The sequence below is a fragment of the Physella acuta genome, unplaced genomic scaffold (assembly GCF_028476545.2).
Source record: "Physella acuta isolate Inbredline_101_S28 unplaced genomic scaffold, ASM2847654v3 ptg000720l, whole genome shotgun sequence".
NCBI lineage: Eukaryota > Metazoa > Mollusca > Gastropoda > Physidae > Physella > Physella acuta.
In genome coordinates, this window is record NW_026732238.1 from 332,750 (window position 1) to 340,223 (window position 7,474).

Sequence of the window (7,474 nt, forward strand, 5' to 3'; positions counted from 1 at the left end):
TACTTCCTGGAAATAAATCTCACTTAGTAGATTTTTTAAATAAATCGAATTGTGTGCAGAGACAATGATAACGCTTGTTAGAATAAAAACTTTATACTGATGTGTCGTATTAGGAAGAAACAATGTGAAGCTAACATTTGTTACTTCTATTAAAGTACTTTTTCTTTACATTTATAAACCGTGTCAATTTTTGAAAGAGGCAACCTCAGACCTTGAAACCATTACCAGAGAAGCACGTGCCAAACGTTGAACAAACGGAATTAACTTTGAAAACATCACAATTCAAAACTGAAACATCTAATACTTTGATGGACTGATAGCCATATTACAGAAACATATGTCCAAATTTCTTATAAAAAAGGTAAATCAGATTAACTATACAGGATTTTAATTAAAACATATGTTAAATTATTCCACTAGTTATATAGCAAATTGCAATTGTGAATTATTATTTTTTACAAAGATCTTTATATTCGTCCTATTTTTTCCACAGCTAGAACCAAGAAAACTAACCCTATGCACAGACGAATTTTTAACACCACACCATCGACCGCTACTAGCGATGCCTCTAGAGAGAGAGAAAAGAATCAAACGCCAGATGACAAATCGGACAAATCTGGCATCGGTGCCTTTACAGTCGGGTTATCAAAACCGATCAATTGCCTGTTGAAAGGTATCCGTTTTTTTAAATCAAAATGATGTATCAAATATGAAGCCAATACTATATCAAGACTTTCATTTTGAAATTCTGTAAAGTAAGAATGAATATAAAATTCATATTAAATAAGCTATATCCAATATATATATATATATATATATATATATATATATATATATATATATATATATATATATATATATATATATATATATATATATATATATATATATGCGGCTGGGCATAGTGCTGACCACACTATCTCTTTATATGCCGAGGTCACAGAAACAAGTGAACTCTACTTCACTTGCCCCATAGACCGTCAGGTTTGAAAGGGAAACTTTAATATATATATATATATATATATATATATATATATATATATATATATATATATATATATATATATATATATATATATATATATATATACATTTGTAGGTATAATCAGCAATGATTTACTCATTGAACATTATTTTATTTCTACTTTTGAATTAATAATTGTGATTCAAGTACCCACGAGAGCTGGTTTTGCCCGGGATTTCTGCCAATCATTTAATACCCTAATGCAGAGCGCAGAGCATTACCTGGTTCGTTCAGAGGAAGATCTACGGTGTAAAGTCCCAGTTTAGAGGTCGTGACTTCATGGTTCGCAAGCGCGTGCTCTTGAACACACCGTTTCTAATTATCGAACTAGGAGTTTGATGCTCTGATTGTTCGGCAGATTCAAAATCAAACTAGCCATAATAATTTTGTATAAGCATACATTGCTTTTTTATATTGCAAAAGTGTAACGTCACACCATCTGAACCCCCCCTCCCCCTCATCACACACTGTCACAAAATTACGGACCCCCCTCCCCCTAGGAGTGTGACGTCATTTATGGAAAATCCCAATGACAATATAGCATGCTATAATTTACAGTTGGTTTCCATGTAAACCTTTATTCTATTAGGCATCAACAAATCATAAATATACAGGCACAATACAAAAACTCACACTCCGAAGATGACGTGGATTTCAATTTTCGTCATGCTCGCGTCACTGGAACAGTTAGGGTAGTTCGCTATGCGGGTCACAGTTCGTTATTGGAATCATTTCTTGAACAACGTCGGCTTTTTCGAGAAGAGTGATCGATATGAAAGCCATACGAGTCATTACCACGTGTAGATGTTTATTTTATATATTCAAATGTTTTATACAGACAGGTCTATACTTCTTCCACATTCATGACGATGCTGGCAAAGGGAAAGAACTGAGTCCGTCTCTGGTTAAGAACAAACCGAAAGTTATTTCGCTATACAGCAGCACAAATCAAGAGTTGTCTCTCGCTGGTAAGTTGACTTTAGTTAATAAATTACGAATCATTATATTTCACTAGCTAAATCAGACATAGGATTAAAAATAAGTAAAAAGTTTATCTAGAATCTGAATATAAATTTATTTTTATAAGCTAATTTGAAAGTACATCCTTTGTTAATTTCTAGAACTCAAAGAATGATTTCATAAAACTGTTTTCTTATCAGCCAACTCGGCAGTGTTGCTGTTGGAGGCTGGTGATGAGGTCTTTGTTGAAGCTTCCAACTGTGGTAGTCTGTATGGAGAGGAGCATCACGTGATCAACACTTTCTCTGGTTTCCTGCTGAAGAAAGCGATATGAAAATATTGAGTCATCTAAATAAAAGAGATTTTCTAAAACATTATGTGGCCAGACTGTCTAATTAATTTAAATATTAACGAACAGTCTAATTAGGGAAAACGTAACTTAGACTCGTCACGTGTTCTTTTATTTTATTTTGATGAAATGAAATTTCATTTAAAATTGCAAAATGAAAATTAGACTGAGGTTTATGCTAATTATATTTATTACAAGTACGAGCCGACCCGCGGCGTATCATACGCCGCTATTTAGTTGTTTTATTTTCTACTTTTCAGTAATTCATAATTTGTGAATTCGATAGTACCAATGCTGCCAATGAAATTATTTGCTTTAAAACACTACACCCCCCCCCCTTTCCCCCAACCCCTACCCTACATCCCCCCCCCCCGTGAAAGCAGCCTCCTCTTAGTTACCTCCTGTAAGTTTAAAATCGTTTCAAACTAAATTATCTGCCCCTAATAGCCGTCACCAAACCCGTCTCTATGATTGTAAAATGTAAACAGCGTGACCACAGCTCACCAGACAATGTGGGGGTGGGGTGGGGGATGGTAGTGATAGTGATAGAGAGAAAGAGAGGGGACTGCAAGGAGGCGCTTGCAGCTTGTTTTCTAACTGATCCCAGAAGAGAATTATATATACGAGCCGGCCCGCGGCATAACATACGCCGCTATTTAGTTGTTTCTAATTTTCAATAATTCATAATTTGTGAATTCAACAGTACCAACGCTGACACTGAAAATATTTCTTTAAAACACTATAAGTAGCTCGTTAAGGACCATACCCCCCCCTTCCTTCCCTCCCCCCTCCCCCCCCCCCTACGTTTAAAATCGTTGGCTCTGCTTGTAAACATTTAGAGTGAACACAGCTCACTAAAACCATGTAGGGGTGGGGAGGTAGGGAGAGCGTTTGCAGCTTGTTTTCTAACGGCTCGAAGAAGAGAATTATATATATAGATAGATTATTTTAATTTATTTTTAAAACACATAAACATATTAGTCTGCAATACTCGGTAATTAAAGATTTAGATCTAATAACAATGAAAAGTTTCTTATTTGGTGCAGAGCTTGCTAAACTTCTTTAATATGTTTTGTGCGAAACATGTGTATGCTTTTATATGAATAAATATTATTTCATATTTTAAGCTATTTATTTTAAATGTAATATATATATATATATATATATATATATATATATATATATATATATATATATATATATATATATATATATACTAGGCATTCTGCCTAGCTTCGCTTAGGTTTTCAAAAACATTTGAGAATTTGAATACTAATTGTTTGGTGATGGATGAGGCGTGGAGTTCTTAAATCTAAACAGCAATGCTAATTTTAGAGAAGATGTTGTTGTATGGTGTGTAATATCCGCTTTCAGAGAAAGCATTCGAAAGTACGCAATTTATAACTAAAATGGAAATAGAACTACAGAGGTTCCATGAACAGTATATCTCACAATTTATATTACATTGACTTTTAAAATTAATTTTTTATTTAATTATGATACGTAGCTTAATAAGCAACGTATTTTATTCTAAAATAAATGCTATACTTCGTCGTTTTCTGTTTCTGTTTAAAAAAGTATACAATTATTTGAAAAATAATTATTTAAAAAGGTTACCTCCCTTGAAAATTAACCGAATGACGTATGTCTGTGTTTACTTTTTTTTTTAAACAGTTACTATGCTTATATAAGAAAATACGATATATAAACATATTTAACGTCTACAATGGCTTTTTCCGACGGGAATAAAGTTTTTTTGTTACCCTCCAGGGTCGGTCTACGACCTCAAATAATATTAAGGGGATCAATTTATTTATATATATCTCATATAAGAAGAATTTCACTCGCGGTCATCTTTTAGCACTGGTCGAGGGCTTTGAGTCTGTCCAACAGTTTTTCCATACGGCCTAGTCATCTATAGAAGTGTTTGCAAAACATTAGCATGATGTACAGAGGTTAAGTAACGTAAAAATTGTGTTGAAATTACCCTGTTTTTCCCATAAAATACAAAGTTTTCCCTATGGGTCAATCAATTGACCTAGGAGCATGCAAAAAATTAGTCAGATATACTGAGCTTAAGTACCCTAAAGTCTGCGTTGAAATGACCCTCTGTTTTTCCCATAAAATACAAAGATTATATAGGGAAATACAACTGGTCAGTTTTGACCCCTTTACGAAGTTTTCCCAGATATGCCGAGTTTTTTGTGACACCCCAAGGTGTTCTCCTACCACCTCACAAAATTTCAAGGGGGGTCGTCGGAGGAATTTTGTTTTCGTAATAGAGCTCATATAAAGAGAATTTCACTCGCGGTCACTTTTTAGCCCTCGTCGAGGGCTTTGAGTCAAACCGACAGTTTTCCCTAAAGGTTAAGCCATTCAACTAAGAGTATGCAAAAAAATAGTCAGATATACTGAGTTTAAGTACCCTTAAGTCTGCGTTGAAATGACCCTCTGTTTTTCCCATAAAATACAAAGATTATATAGGGAAATACAACTGGTCAGTTTTGACCCCTTTACGAAGTTTTCCCAGATATGCCGAGTTTTTTGTGACACCCCAAGGTGTTCTCCTACCACCTCACAAAATTTCAAGGGGGGTCGTCGGAGGAATTTTTTTTTCGTAATAGAGCTCATATAAAGAGAATTTCACTCGCGGTCACTTTTTAGCCCTCGTCGAGGGCTTTGAGTGTAACCGACAGTTTTCCCTAAAGGTCAAGCCATTTACCTAGGAGCATGCAAAAAATTAGCCAGATATACTGAGCTTAAGTATCCTAAAGTCTGCGTTGAAATGACCCTCTGTTTTTCCCATAAAATACAAAGATTATATAGGGAAATACAACTGGTCAGTTTTGACCCCTTTACGAAGTTTTCCCAGATATGCCGAGTTTTTTGTGACACCCCAAGGTGTTCTCCTACCACCTCACAAAATTTCAAGGGGGGTCGTCGGAGGAATTTTTTTTTCGTAATAGAGCTCATATAAAGAGAATTTCACTCGCGGTCACTTTTTAGCCCTCGTCGAGGGCTTTGAGTGTAACCGACAGTTTTCCCTAAAGGTCAAGCCATTTACCTAAGAGCATGCAAAAAATTAGCCAGATATACTGAGCTTAAGTATCCTAAAGTCTGCGTTGAAATGACCCTCTGTTTTTCCCATAAAATACAAAGATTATATAGGGAAATACAACTGGTCAGTTTTGACCCCTTTACGAAGTTTTCCCAGATATGCCGAGTTTTTTGTGACACCCCAAGGTGTTCTCCTACTACCTCACAAAATTTCAAGGGGGGTCGTCGGAGGAATTTTTTTTTCGTAATAGAGCTCTTATAAAGAGAATTTCACTCGCGGTCACATTTTAGCCCTCGTCGAGGGCTTTGAGTGTAACCGACAGTTTTCCCTAAAGGACAAGCCATTTACCTATAAGCATGCCAAAACTGAGCCAGATGTAAAGAGGGTAAGTGCCATAAAATCCGTTTTGAAATGACCCTCTGTTTTTCCCATAAAATACAAAGATTATATAGGGAAATACGACTGGTCAGTTTTGACCCCTTTACGAAGTTTTCCCAGATATGCCGAGTTTTTTGTGACACCCCAAGGTGTTCTCCTACTACCTCACAAAATTTCAAGGGGGGTCGTCAGAGGAATTTTTTTTTCGTAATAGAGCTCATATAAAGAGAATTTCACTCGCGGTCACTTTTTAGCCCTCGTCGAGGGCTTTGAGTGTAACCAACAGTTTTCCCTACAGGTCAAGCCATTGACCTAGAAGCATGCAAAAAATTAGCCAGATATACTGAGCTTAAGTATCCTAAAGTCTGCGTTGAAATGACCCTCTGTTTTTCCCATAAAATACAAAGATTATATAGGGAAATACAACTGGTCAGTTTTGACCCCTTTACGAAGTTTTCCCAGATATGCCGAGTTTTTTGTGACACCCCAAGGTGTTCTCCTACTACCTCACAAAATTTCAAGGGGGGTCGTCAGAGGAATTTTTTTTTCGTAATAGAGCTCTTATAAAGAGAATTTCACTCGCGGTCACTTTTTAGCCCTCGTCGAGGGCTTTGAGTGTAACCGACAGTTTTCCCTAAAGGTCAAGCCATTTACCTATAAGCATGCCAAAACTGAGCCAGATGTAAAGAGGGTAAGTACCATAAAATTCGTTTTGAAATGACCCTCTGTTTTTCCCATAAAATACAAAGATTATATAGGGAAATACTGAGCTTAAGTATCCTAAAGTCTGCGTTGAAATGACCCTCTGTTTTTCCCATAAAATACAAAGATTATATAGGGAAATACAACTGGTCAGTTTTGACCCCTTTACGAAGTTTTCCCAGATATGCCGAGTTTTTTGTGACACCCCAAGGTGTTCTCCTACTACCTCACAAAATTTCAAGGGGGGTCGTCGGAGGAATTTTTTTTTCGTAATAGAGCTCTTATAAAGAGAATTTCACTCGCGGTCACATTTTAGCCCTCGTCGAGGGCTTTGAGTGTAACCGACAGTTTTCCCTAAAGGACAAGCCATTTACCTATAAGCATGCCAAAACTGAGCCAGATGTAAAGAGGGTAAGTGCCATAAAATCCGTTTTGAAATGACCCTCTGTTTTTCCCATAAAATACAAAGATTATATAGGGAAATACGACTGGTCAGTTTTGACCCCTTTACGAAGTTTTCCCAGATATGCCGAGTTTTTTGTGACACCCCAAGGTGTTCTCCTACTACCTCACAAAATTTCAAGGGGGGTCGTCAGAGGAATTTTTTTTTCGTAATAGAGCTCATATAAAGAGAATTTCACTCGCGGTCACTTTTTAGCCCTCGTCGAGGGCTTTGAGTGTAACCAACAGTTTTCCCTACAGGTCAAGCCATTGACCTAGAAGCATGCAAAAAATTAGCCAGATATACTGAGCTTAAGTATCCTAAAGTCTGCGTTGAAATGACCCTCTGTTTTTCCCATAAAATACAAAGATTATATAGGGAAATACAACTGGTCAGTTTTGACCCCTTTACGAAGTTTTCCCAGATATGCCGAGTTTTTTGTGACACCCCAAGGTGTTCTCCTACTACCTCACAAAATTTCAAGGGGGGTCGTCAGAGGAATTTTTTTTTCGTAATAGAGCTCTTATAAAGAGAATTTCACTCGCGGTCACTTTTTAGCCC

At 36.4% G+C, this 7,474-nt stretch overlaps 1 long non-coding RNA gene across 1 annotated transcript; it reads left to right on the top strand.

The window, feature by feature from the left end:
• Positions 1-2,333, top strand: LOC131949924 (uncharacterized). The gene is made up of 4 exons (XR_009388258.1): positions 1-361; positions 494-673; positions 1,863-1,992; positions 2,185-2,333. It is a non-coding gene; the product is annotated as an uncharacterized LOC131949924 (long non-coding RNA).
• Positions 2,334-7,474: the final 5,141 nt, after the last annotated feature.